The 11947-nt window shown below is 35.8% G+C and overlaps 6 non-coding genes across 6 annotated transcripts; all 6 read right to left on the bottom strand.

Annotated features, from left to right (window-relative positions):
- Positions 1 to 528: 528 nt before the first annotated feature.
- trnal-caa (transfer RNA leucine (anticodon CAA)) lies at positions 529 to 640 on the bottom strand. Its single transcript has 2 exons — positions 603 to 640; positions 529 to 574 (listed from the first exon to the last, which is right to left on the bottom strand). It is a non-coding gene; the product is annotated as a tRNA-Leu (tRNA).
- A 1995-nt stretch (positions 641 to 2635) lies between these two features.
- Positions 2636 to 2747, bottom strand: trnal-caa (transfer RNA leucine (anticodon CAA)). Its single transcript has 2 exons — positions 2710 to 2747; positions 2636 to 2681 (listed from the first exon to the last, which is right to left on the bottom strand). It is a non-coding gene; the product is annotated as a tRNA-Leu (tRNA).
- Positions 2748 to 5663: 2916 nt separating this feature from the next.
- Positions 5664 to 5775, bottom strand: trnal-caa (transfer RNA leucine (anticodon CAA)). Its single transcript has 2 exons — positions 5738 to 5775; positions 5664 to 5709 (listed from the first exon to the last, which is right to left on the bottom strand). It is a non-coding gene; the product is annotated as a tRNA-Leu (tRNA).
- A 348-nt stretch (positions 5776 to 6123) lies between these two features.
- Positions 6124 to 6235, bottom strand: trnal-caa (transfer RNA leucine (anticodon CAA)). The gene is made up of 2 exons: positions 6198 to 6235; positions 6124 to 6169 (listed from the first exon to the last, which is right to left on the bottom strand). It is a non-coding gene; the product is annotated as a tRNA-Leu (tRNA).
- Positions 6236 to 9612: 3377 nt separating this feature from the next.
- On the bottom strand, positions 9613 to 9724 carry trnal-caa (transfer RNA leucine (anticodon CAA)). Its single transcript has 2 exons — positions 9687 to 9724; positions 9613 to 9658 (listed from the first exon to the last, which is right to left on the bottom strand). It is a non-coding gene; the product is annotated as a tRNA-Leu (tRNA).
- Positions 9725 to 10072: 348 nt separating this feature from the next.
- On the bottom strand, positions 10073 to 10184 carry trnal-caa (transfer RNA leucine (anticodon CAA)). Its single transcript has 2 exons — positions 10147 to 10184; positions 10073 to 10118 (listed from the first exon to the last, which is right to left on the bottom strand). It is a non-coding gene; the product is annotated as a tRNA-Leu (tRNA).
- Between the last annotated feature and the right edge of the window lie 1763 nt (positions 10185 to 11947).

Below are 11947 nucleotides of genomic sequence, written 5' to 3' on the forward strand. Positions count from 1 at the left end.
GTTTTACTTTCTCCATTTCGAGAAATTCTCGGTGTAGATGAAAAGCTACTTTTTTAGGCAAAATCTCTGTCAGAAGAGGGATTTGAACCCTCGCCTCCACTCAGAGACCAGAACACCCCTACAACCAGGAAGGTTTCTCACCTTGAGTCTGGCGTCTTAGACCACTCGGCCATCCTGACAACTACGAAACCTTAAAATTCAAATGTTTTTCACGAATCTGTAACATAAGGTTTGATATGTCCGATGGAAACATGCAGAACTTAAGATACAAAGAACAGAAAACCAAAAAATGCTAAAATCTAATGAAAGATATTGTAAAAACATTTTGTTAAAGGAGTTTGCGTAAGTGAGTGAATTATAAGCTAGGCTTATGATGACCTGTATCGAACGATTATTAACGTTTCATTTGTTTTCTGTTCTCAAATTATGAGATCTATGAAACTATTCATCACTGTTCATGTGTTTTACATTCTCCATTTCGAGAAATTCTCGGTGTAGATGAAAAGCTACTTTTTTAGGCAAAATCTCTGTCAGAAGAGGGATTTGAACCCTCGCCTCCAATCGGAGACCAGAACAACCCTACAACCAGGAAGGCTTCTCACCTTGAGTCTGGCGCCTTAGACCACTCGGCCATCCTGACAACTACAAAATCTTAAAATTCACATGTTTTTCACGAATCTGTAACATAAGGTTTGATATGTCCGATGGAAACATGCAGAACTTAAGATACAAAGAACAGAAAACAAAAAAATGCTAAAATCTAATGAAAGATATTGTAAAAACATTTTTTTAAAGGAGTTTGCGTAAGTGAGTGAATTATAAGCTAGGCTTATGATGACCTGTATCGAACGATTATTAACGTTTCATTTGTTTTCTGTTCTCAAATTATGAGATCTATGAAACTATTCATCACTGTTCATGTGTTTTACATTCTCCATTTCGAGAAATTCTTGGTGTAGATGAAAAGCTACGTTTTTAGGCAAAATCTCTGTCAGAAGAGGGATTTGAACCCTCGCCTCCAATCGGAGACCAGAAAGAATCTGTAACATAAGGTTTGATATGTCAGATGGTAAGATGCAGAACTTAAGATACAAAGAGCAGAAAACAAAAAAATGCTAAAATCTAATGAAAGATATTGTAAAAACATTTTGTTAAAGGAGTTTGTGTAAGTGAGTGAATTGTAAGCTAGGCTTATAATGACCTGTATCGAACGATAATTAACGTTTCATTTGTTTTCTGTTCTCAAATTACGAGATCTATGAAACTATTCATCACTGTTCATGTGTTTTACTTTCTCCATTTCGAGAAATTCTCGGTGTAGATGAAAAGCTACGTTTTTAGGCAAAATCTCTGTCAGAAGAGGGATTTGAACCCTCGCCTCCAATCGGAGACCAGAACGAATCTGTAACATAAGGTTTGATATGTCCGATGAAAACATGCAGAACTTAAGATACAAAGAACAGAAAACAAAAAAATGCTAAAATCTAATGAAAGATATTGTAAAAACATTTTGTTAAAGGAGTTTGCGTAAATGAGTGAATTGTAAGCTAGGCTTATGATTACCTGTATCGAACGATTATTACCGTTTCATTTGTTTTCTTTTCTCAAATTATGAGATCTATGAAACTATTCATCACTGTTCATGTGTTTTACTTTCTCCATTTCGAGAAATTCTCGGTGTAGATGAAAAGCTACTTTTTTAGGCAAAATCTCTGTCAGAAGAGGGATTTGAACGCTGGCCTCCACTCAGAGACCAGAACACCCCTACAACCAGGAAGGTTTCTCACCTTGAGTCTGGCGACTTAGACCACTCGGACATCCTGACAACTACGAAACCTTAAAATTCAAATGTTTTTCACGAATCTGTAACATAAGGTTTGATATGTCCGATGGAAACATGCAGAACTTAAGATACAAAGAACAGAAAACCAAAAAATGCTAAAATCTAATGAAAGATATTGTAAAAACATTTTGTTAAAGTAGTTTGCGTAAGTGATTGAATTATAAGCTAGGCTTATGATGACCTGTGTCGAACGATTATTAACGTTTCATTTGTTTTCTGTTCTCAAATTATGAGATCTATGAAACTATTCATCACTGTTCTTGTGTTTTACTTTCTCCATTTCGAGAAATTCTCGGTGTAGATGAAAAGCTACGTTTTTAGGCAAAATCTCTGTCAGAAGAGGGATTTGAACCCTCGCCTCCAATCGGAGACCAGAACACCTCTACAACCAGGAAGGCTTCTCACCTTGAGTCTGGCGCCTTAGAAAACTCGGCCATCTTGACAACTACAAAGCCTAAAAATTCAAATGTTTTTCATGAATCTGTATTATAAGGTTTGATATGTCCGATGGAAACATGCAGAACTTAAGATACAAAAAACAGAAAACCATAAAATGCTAAAATCTAATGAAAGATATTGTAAAAACATTTTGTTAAAGGAGTTTGCGTAAGTGAGTGAATTGTAAGCTAGGCTTATAATGACCTGTATCGAACGATAATTAACGTTTCATTTGTTTTCTGTTCTCAAATTACGAGATCTATGAAACTATTCATCACTGTTCATGTGTTTTACTTTCTCCATTTCGAGAAATTCTCGGAGTAGATGAAAAGCTAATTTTTTAGGCAAAATCTCTGTCAGAAGAGGGATTTGAACCCTCGCCTCCACTCAGAGACCAGAACACCCCTACAACCAGGAAGGTTTCTCACCTTGAGTCTGGCGCCTTAGACCACTCGGCCATCCTGACAACTACGAAAACTTAAAATTCAAATGTTTTTCACGAATCTGTAACATAAGGTTTGATATGTCCGATGGAAACATGCAGAACTTAAGATACAAAGAACAGAAAACCAAAAAATGCTAAAATCTAATGAAAGATATTGTAAAAACATTTTTTAAAGGAGTTTGCGTAAGTGAGTGAATTATAAGATAGGCTTATGATGACCTGTATCGAACGATTATTAACGTTTCATTTGTTTTCTGTTCTCAAATTATGAGATCTATGAAACTATTCATCACTGTTCATGTGTTTTACTTTCTCCATTTCGAGAAATTCTCGGTGTAGATGAAAAGCTACGTTTTTAGGCAAAATCTCTGTCAGAAGAGGGATTTGAACCCTCGCCTCCAATCGGAGACCAGAACACCCCTACTACCAGGAAGGCTTCACACCTTGAGTCTGGCGCCTTAGAAAACTCGGCCATCCTGACAACTACAAAGCCTAAAAATTCATATGTTTTTGACGAATCTGTATCATAAGGTTTGATATGTCCGATGGAAACATGCAGAACTTAAGATACAAAAAACAGAAAACCAAAAAATGCTAAAATCTAATGAAAGATATTGTAAAAACATTTTGTTAAAGGAGTTTGCGTAAGTGAGTGAATTATAAGCTAGGCTTATGATGACCTGTATCGAACGATTATTAACGTTTCATTTGTTTTCTGTTCTCAAATTATGAGATCTATGAAAGTATTCATCACTGTTCATGTGTTTTACGTTCTCCATTTCGAGAAATTCTCGGTGTAGATGAAAAGCTACGTTTTTAGGCAAAATCTCTGTCAGAAGAGGGATTTGAACCCTCGCCTCCAATCGGAGACCAGAACGAATCTGTAACATAAGGTTTGATATGTCCGATGAAAACATGCAGAACTTAAGATACAAAGAACAGAAAACAAAAAAATGCTAAAATCTAATGAAAGATATTGTAAAAACATTTTGTTAAAGGAGTTTGCGTAAATGAGTGAATTGTAAGCTAGGCTTATGATTACCTGTATCGAACGATTATTACCGTTTCATTTGTTTTCTTTTCTCAAATTATGAGATCTATGAAACTATTCATCACTGTTCATGTGTTTTACTTTCTCCATTTCGAGAAATTCTCGGTGTAGATGAAAAGCTACTTTTTTAGGCAAAATCTCTGTCAGAAGAGGGATTTGAACCCTCGCCTCCACTCAGAGACCAGAACACCCCTACAACCAGGAAGGTTTCTCACCTTGAGTCTGGCGACTTAGACCACTCGGCCATCTTGACAACTACAAAGCCTAAAAATTCAAATGTTTTTCATGAATCTGTATCATAAGGTTTGATATGTCCGATGGAAACATGCAGAACTTAAGATACAAAAAACAGAAAAACAAAAAATGCTAAAATCTAATGAAAGATATTGTAAAAACATTTTGTTAAAGGAGTTTGCGTAAGTGAGTGAATTGTAAGCTAGGCTTATAATGACCTGTATCGAACGATAATTAACGTTTCATTTGTTTTCTGTTCTCAAATTACGAGATCTATGAAACTATTCATCACTGTTCATGTGTTTTACTTTCTCCATTTCGAGAAATTCTCGGAGTAGATGAAAAGCTAATTTTTTAGGCAAAATCTCTGTCAGAAGAGGGATTTGAACCCTTGCCTCCACTCAGAGACCAGAACACCCCTACAACCAGGAAGGCTTCTCACCTTGAGTCTGGCGCCTTAGAAAACTCGGCCATCCTGACAACTACAAAGCCTAAAAATTCATATGTTTTTGACGAATCTGTATCATAAGGTTTGATATGTCCGATGGAAACATGCAGAACTTAAGATACAAAAAACAGAAAACCAAAAAATGCTAAAATCTAATGAAAGATATTGTAAAAACATTTTGTTAAAGGAGTTTGCGTAAGTGAGTGAATTATAAGCTAGGCTTATGATGACCTGTATCGAACGATTATTAACGTTTCATTTGTTTTCTGTTCTCAAATTATGAGATCTATGAAAGTATTCATCACTGTTCATGTGTTTTACGTTCTCCATTTCGAGAAATTCTCGGTGTAGATGAAAAGCTACGTTTTTAGGCAAAATCTCTGTCAGAAGAGAGATTTGAACCCTCGCCTCCAATCGGAGACCAGAACGAATCTGTAACATAAGGTTTGATATGTCCGATGGAAACATGAAGAACTTAACATACAAAGAACAGAAAACCAAAAAATGCTAAAATCTAATGAAAGATATTGTAAAAACATTTTGCTAAAGGAGTTTGCGTAAGTGAGTGAATTGTAAGCTAGGCTTATGATGACCTGTATCGAACGATTATTAACGTTTAATTTGTTTTCTGTTATCAAATTATGAGATCTATGAAACTATTCATCACTGTTCATGTGTTTTACTTTCTCCATTTCGAGAAATTCTCGGTGTAGATGAAAAGCTACTTTTTTAGGCAAAATCTCTGTCAGAAGAGGGATTTGAACATCGCCTCCAATCAGAGACCAGAACAACCCTACAACCAGGAAGGCTTCTCACTCTTGAATCTGGGGCCTTAGACCACTCGGCCATCCTGACAACTACAAAACCTTAAAATTCAAATGTTTTTCATGAATCTGTATCATAAGGTTTGATATGTCCGATGGAAACATGCAGAACTTAAGATACAAAAAACAGAAAACCAAAAAATGCTAAAATCTAATGAAAGATATTGTAAAAACATTTTGTTAAAGGAGTTTGCGTAAGTGAGTGAATTGTAAGCTAGGCTTATTATGACCTGTATCGAACGATAATTAACGTTTCATTTGTTTTCTGTTCTCAAATTACGAGATCTATGAAACTATTCATCACTGTTCATGTGTTTTACTTTCTCCATTTCGAGAAATTCTCGGTGTAGATGAAAAGCTACTTTTTTAGGCAAAATCTCTGTCAGAAGAGGGATTTGAACCCTCGCCTCCAATCGGAGACCAGAACACCCCTACAACCAGGAAGGCATCTCACCTTGAGTCTGGCGCCTTAGACCACTCGGCCATCCTGACAACTACAAAACCTTAAAATTCAAATGTTTTTCATGAATCTGTATCATAAGGTTTGATATGTCCGATGGAAACATGCAGAACTTAAGATACAAAAACAGAAAACCAAAAAATGCTAAAATCTAATGAAAGATATTGTAAAAACATTTTGTTAAAGGAGTTTGCGTAAGTGAGTGAATTGTAAGCTAGTCTTATGATTACCTGTATCGAACGATTATTACCGTTTCATTTGTTTTCTGTTCTCAAATTATGAGATCTATGAAACTATTCATCACTGTTCATGTGTTTTACTTTCTCCATTTCGAGAAATTCTCGGTGTAGATGAAAAGCTACTTTTTTAGGCAAAATCTCTGTCAGAAGAGGGATTTGAACCCTCGCCTCCATTCAGAGACCAGAACACCCCTACAACCAGGAAGGTTTCTCACCTTGAGTCTGGCGCCTTAGACCACTCGGCCATCCTGACAACTATGAAACCTTAAAATTCAAATGTTTTTCACGAATCTGTAACATAAGGTTTGATATGTCCGATGGAAACATGCAGAACTTAAGATACAAAGAACAGAAAACCAAAAAATGCTAAAATCTAATGAAAGATATTGTAAAAACATTTGTTAAAGGAGTTTGCGTAAGTGAGTGAATTATAAGATAGGCTTATGATGACCTGTATCGAACGATTATTAACGTTTCATTTGTTTTCTGTTCTCAAATTATGAGATCTATGAAACTATTTATCACTGTTCATGTGTTTTACTTTCTCCATTTCGAGAAATTCTCGGTGTAGATGAAAAGCTACGTTTTTAGGCAAAATCTCTGTCAGAAGAGGGATTTGAACCCTCGCCTCCAATCGGAGACCAGAACACCTCTACAACCAGGAAGGCTTCTCACCTTGAGTCTGGCGCCTTAGAAAACTCGTCCATCTTGACAACTACAAAGCCTAAAAATTCAAATGTTTTTCATGAATCTGTATCATAAGGTTTGATATGTCCGATGGAAACATGCAGAACTTAAGATACAAAAAACAGAAAACCAAAAAATGCTAAAATCTAATGAAAGATATTGTAAAAACATTTTGTTAAAGGAGTTTGCGTAAGTGAGTGAATTATAAGCTAGGCTTATGATGACCTGTATCGAACGATTATTAACGTTTCATTTGTTTTCTGTTCTCAAATTATGAGATCTATGAAAGTATTCATCACTGTTCATGTGTTTTACGTTCTCCATTTCGAGAAATTCTCGCTGTAGGTGAAAAGCTACGTTTTTAGGCAAAATCTCTGTCAGAAGAGGGATTTGAACCCTCGCCTCCAATCGGAGACCAGAACGAATCTGTAACATAAGGTTTGATATGTCCGATGGAAACATGAAGAACTTAACATACAAAGAACAGAAAACCAAAAAATGCTAAAATCTAATGAAAGATATTGTAAAAACATTTTGCTAAAGGAGTTTGCGTAAGTGAGTGAATTGTAAGCTAGGCTTATGATGACCTGTATCGAACGATTATTAACGTTTAATTTGTTTTCTGTTATCAAATTATGAGATCTATGAAACTATTCATCACTGTTCATGTGTTTTACTTTCTCCATTTCGAGAAATTCTCGGTGTAGATGAAAAGCTACTTTTTTAGGCAAAATCTCTGTCAGAAGAGGGATTTGAAACTCACCTCCAATCAGAGACCAGAACACCCCTACAACCAGGAAGGCTTCTCACTCTTGAGTCTGGGGCCTTAGACCACTCGGCCATCCTGACAACTACAAAACCTTAAAATTCAAATGTTTTTCATGAATCTGTATCATAAGGTTTGATATGTCCGATGGAAACATGCAGAACTTAAGATACAAAAAACAGAAAACCAAAAAATGCTAAAATCTAATGAAAGATATTGTAAAAACATTTTGTTAAAGGAGTTTGCGTAAGTGAGTGAATTGTAAGCTAGGCTTATGATTACCTGTATCGAACGATTATTACCGTTTCATTTGTTTTCTGTTCTCAAATTATGAGATCTATGAAACTATTCATCACTGTTCATGTCTTTTACTTTCTCCATTTCGAGAAATTCTCGGTGTAGATGAAAAGCTACTTTTTTAGGCAAAATCTCTGTCAGAAGAGGGATTTGAACCCTCGCCTCCAATCGGAGACCAGAACGAATCTGTAACATAAGGTTTGATATGTCCGATGGAAACATGCAGAACTTAACATACAAAGAACAGAAAATCAAAAAATGCTAAAATCTAATGAAAGATATTGTAAAAACATTTTGTTAAAGGAGTTTGCGTAAGTGAGTGAATTGTAAGCTAGGCTTATGATGACCTGTATCGAATGATTATTAACGTTTAATTTGTTTTCTGTTATCAAATTATGAGATCTATCAAACTATTCATCACAGTTCATGTGTTTTACTTTCTCCATTTCGAGAAATTCTCGGTGTAGATGAAAAGCTACTTTTTTAGGCAAAATCTCTGTCAGAAGAGGGATTTGAACCTCACCTCCAATCAGAGACCAGAACACCCCTACAACCAGGAAGGCTTCTCACTCTTGAGTCTGGGGCCTTAGACCACTCGGCCATCCTGACAACTACAAAACCTTAAAATTCAAATGTTTTTCATGAATCTGTATCATAAGGTTTGATATGTCCGATGGAAACATGCAGAACTTAAGATACAAAAAACAGAAAACCAAAAAATGCTAAAATCTAATGAAAGATATTGTAAAAACATTTTGTTAAAGGAGTTTGCGTAAGTGAGTGAATTGTAAGCTAGGCTTATGATTACCTGTATCGAACGATTATTACCGTTTCATTTGTTTTCTGTTCTCAAATTATGAGATCTATGAAACTATTCATCACTGTTCATGTGTTTTACTTTCTCCATTTCGAGAAATTCTCGGTGTAGATGAAAAGCTACTTTTTTAGGCAAAATCTCTGTCAGAAGAGGGATTTGAACCCTCGCCTCCACTCAGAGACAAGAACACCCCTACAACCAGGAAGGCTTCTCACCTTGAGTCTGGCGCCTTAGACCACTCGGCCATCCTTACAACTACAAAACCTTAAAATTCAAATGTTTTTCACGAATCTGTAACATAAGGTTTGATATGTCCGATGGAAACATGCAGAACTTAAGATACAAAGAACAGAAAACCAAAAAATGCTAAAATCTAATGAAAGATATTGTAAAAACATTTTGTTAAAGGAGTTTGCGTAAGTGAGTGAATTATAAGCTAGGCTTATGATGACCTGTATCGAACGATTATTAACGTTTAATTTGTTTTCTGTTCTCAAATTATGAGATCTATGAAACTATTCATCACTGTTCATGTGTTTTACTTTCTCCATTTCGAGAAATTCTCGGTGTAGATGAAAAGCTACTTTTTTAGGCAAAATCTCTTTCAGAAGAGGGATTTGAATCCTCGCCTCCAATCGGAGACCAGAACACCCCTACAACCAGGAAGGCTTCTCACCTTGAGTCTGGCGCCTTAGACCACTCGGCCATCCTGACAACTACAAAACCTTAAAATTCAAATGTTTTTCATGAATCTGTATCATAAGGTTTGATATGTCCGATGGAAACATGCAGAACTTAAGATACAAAAAACAGAAAACCAAAAAATGCTAAAATCTAATGAAAGATATTGTAAAAACATTTTGTTAAAGGAGTTTGCGTAAGTGAGTGAATTGTAAGCTAGGCTTATTATGACCTGTATCGAACGATAATTAACGTTTCATTTGTTTTCTGTTCTCAAATTACGAGATCTATGAAACTATTCATCACTGTTCATGTGTTTTACTTTCTCCATTTCGAGAAATTCTCGGTGTAGATGAAAAGCTACTTTTTTAGGCAAAATCTCTGTCAGAAGAGGGATTTGAACCCTCGCCTCCAATCGGAGACCAGAACACCCCTACAACCAGGAAGGCATCTCACCTTGAGTCTGGCGCCTTAGACCACTCGGCCATCCTGACAACTACAAAACCTAAAATTCAAATGTTTTTCATGAATCTGTATCATAAGGTTTGATATGTCCGATGGAAACATGCAGAACTTAAGATACAAAAAACAGAAAACCAAAAAATGCTAAAATCTAATGAAAGATATTGTAAAAACATTTTGTTAAAGGAGTTTGCGTAAGTGAGTGAATTGTAAGCTAGTCTTATGATTACCTGTATCGAACGATTATTACCGTTTCATTTGTTTTCTGTTCTCAAATTATGAGATCTATGAAACTATTCATCACTGTTCATGTGTTTTACTTTCTCCATTTCGAGAAATTCTCGGTGTAGATGAAAAGCTACTTTTTTAGGCAAAATCTCTGTCAGAAGAGGGATTTGAACCCTCGCCTCCATTCAGAGACCAGAACACCCCTACAACCAGGAAGGTTTCTCACCTTGAGTCTGGCGCCTTAGACCACTCGGCCATCCTGACAACTATGAAACCTTAAAATTCAAATGTTTTTCACGAATCTGTAACATAAGGTTTGATATGTCCGATGGAAACATGCAGAACTTAAGATACAAAGAACAGAAAACCAAAAAATGCTAAAATCTAATGAAAGATATTGTAAAAACATTTTGTTAAAGGAGTTTGCGTAAGTGAGTGAATTATAAGATAGGCTTATGATGACCTGTATCGAACGATTATTAACGTTTCATTTGTTTTCTGTTCTCAAATTATGAGATCTATGAAACTATTTATCACTGTTCATGTGTTTTACTTTCTCCATTTCGAGAAATTCTCGGTGTAGATGAAAAGCTACGTTTTTAGGCAAAATCTCTGTCAGAAGAGGGATTTGAACCCTCGCCTCCAATCGGAGACCAGAACACCCCTACAACCAGGAAGGCTTCTCACCTTGAGTCTGGCGCCTTAGAAAACTCGGCCATCCTGACAACTACAAAGCCTAAAAATTCATATGTTTTTGACGAATCTGTATCATAAGGTTTGATATGTCCGATGGAAACATGCAGATCTTAAGATACAAAAAACAGAAAACCAAAAAATGCTAAAATCTAATGAAAGATATTGTAAAAACATTTTGTTAAAGGAGTTTGCGTAAGTGATTGAATTATAAGCTAGGCTTATGATGACCTGTATCGAACGATTATTAACGTTTCATTTGTTTTCTGTTCTCAATTTATGAGATCTATGAAACTATTCATCACTGTTCTTGTGTTTTACTTTCTCCATTTCGAGAAATTCTCGGTGTAGATGAAAAGCTACGTTTTTAGGCAAAATCTCTGTCAGAAGAGGGATTTGAACCCTCGCCTCCAATCGGAGACCAGAACACCTCTACAACCAGGAAGGCTTCTCACCTTGAGTCTGGCGCCTTAGAAAACTCGTCCATCTTGACAACTACAAAGCCTAAAAATTCAAATGTTTTTCATGAATCTGTATCATAAGGTTTGATATGTCCGATGGAAACATGCAGAACTTAAGATACAAAAAACAGAAAACCAAAAAATGCTAAAATCTAATGAAAGATATTGTAAAAACATTTTGTTAAAGGAGTTTGCGTAAGTGAGTGAATTATAAGCTAGGCTTATGATGACCTGTATCGAACGATTATTAACGTTTCATTTGTTTTCTGTTCTCAAATTATGAGATCTATGAAAGTATTCATCACTGTTCATGTGTTTTACGTTCTCCATTTCGAGAAATTCTCGCTGTAGGTGAAAAGCTACGTTTTTAGGCAAAATCTCTGTCAGAAGAGGGATTTGAACCCTCGCCTCAATCGGAGACCAGAACGAATCTGTAACATAAGGTTTGATATGTCCGATGGAAACATGAAGAACTTAACATACAAAGAACAGAAAACCAAAAATGCTAAAATCTAATGAAAGATATTGTAAAAACATTTTGCTAAAGGAGTTTGCGTAAGTGAGTGAATTGTAAGCTAGGCTTATGATGACCTGTATCGAACGATTATTAACGTTTAATTTGTTTTCTGTTATCAAATTATGAGATCTATGAAACTATTCATCACTGTTCATGTGTTTTACTTTCTCCATTTCGAGAAATTCTCGGTGTAGATGAAAAGCTACTTTTTTAGGCAAAATCTCTGTCAGAAGAGGGATTTGAAACATCACCTCCAATCAGAGACCAGAACACCCCTACAACCAGGAAGGCTTCTCACTCTTGAGTCTGGGGCCTTAGACCACTCGGCCATCCTGACAACTACAAAACCTTAAAAT

This window comes from Salmo trutta, unplaced genomic scaffold (assembly GCF_901001165.1).
Source record: "Salmo trutta unplaced genomic scaffold, fSalTru1.1, whole genome shotgun sequence".
NCBI classification, from domain to species: Eukaryota; Metazoa; Chordata; class Actinopteri; order Salmoniformes; family Salmonidae; genus Salmo; species Salmo trutta.